The following is a 1,067-nucleotide window of genomic DNA, read 5'->3' as shown; positions in this document are numbered from 1 at the left end:
ATTTTACATTGAGATAAGCATTTAAACGATAAAAACAAAGGACCCATGACACTGGGAAGGGCTAAATAGTGCTGAATGAAATTAACTGAGTGCTGGCTTTTGCATGCTCCATACTGAACAAAAAGTAAAACAGCAAACAGGTATTTTTTGGCATGTTGTCAGTCAGTGACACGTCCCTTTGGAGGCATGGCGATTGGGATGCAAGTCAGAGTAACATGTTTTAGACCAGAGAGCAGAGAACAACGGGAAAAAAGAGAGGAATATCACACAATTAAATCACATCTTAAAACTTACTTGAATCCCAGAGGGGTGTGCTATTGTTTTGCGTGCCCGGTCTCATGAAAATGCGTATAAATAGTACGCCAAATAAAAATGAAAACTCGTGGTATTGATACGCAAAAATGGACTTTGGCGTGCATATAATACGCAGTTTTAGCGTGCATATGATACGCATCTACCACACAACCCTAATCCTACCCATCGCGTAGCATATACACGCCAAAGTCCATTTTTGCGTATCAATACCACGGGTTTTCGTTTTTATTTGGCGTACTATTTCTACGCACTTTCGTGAGATCGGGTTGATAAGCAAGCTGGTCATGTTTTTTTATTCTGACTCTTTCCACTTCACATTTTTCACCACTCTGTTGAGGTCAGTGGTTAAAACTTTAAAAGTGCTCTCCGAGTGTCATGATCCCTGTCTGTGTTCCCCTGTCTTGAGTTTAGGCTGAAAAAGGGATACAGCTGCGGCACGACCACATCAATATTGCGTAATTTCTGTCACGCTGAACAACAATAATTAGGCCTACTGTAATAAGTAAGTAACTTTATTGTAAGGGGTAGGTTTAGGGTGGAGGTAGATGTTGTGTTTCTCAAATAAAGAGGCTGTTTCTCATTAAATACTGCCGACATTTTAATAACAACAAATATTGCTACATCATTTCACAGCGTGTCGCTTTCCTCATTGTGCTCTTTATATCATTAATCACATACTGAACTCTAGTAGTAACAACAGCAATAACGATCACATTTAAAATAGTACAGTAGATACGCCACCTAATTTACTT

This window comes from Sinocyclocheilus grahami, unplaced genomic scaffold (assembly GCF_001515645.1).
Source record: "Sinocyclocheilus grahami isolate Dianchi unplaced genomic scaffold, SAMN03320097.WGS_v1.1 scaffold932.1, whole genome shotgun sequence".
Classification (NCBI taxonomy): domain Eukaryota; kingdom Metazoa; phylum Chordata; class Actinopteri; order Cypriniformes; family Cyprinidae; genus Sinocyclocheilus; species Sinocyclocheilus grahami.
Note: the sequence above shows the minus strand (reverse complement) of the source record.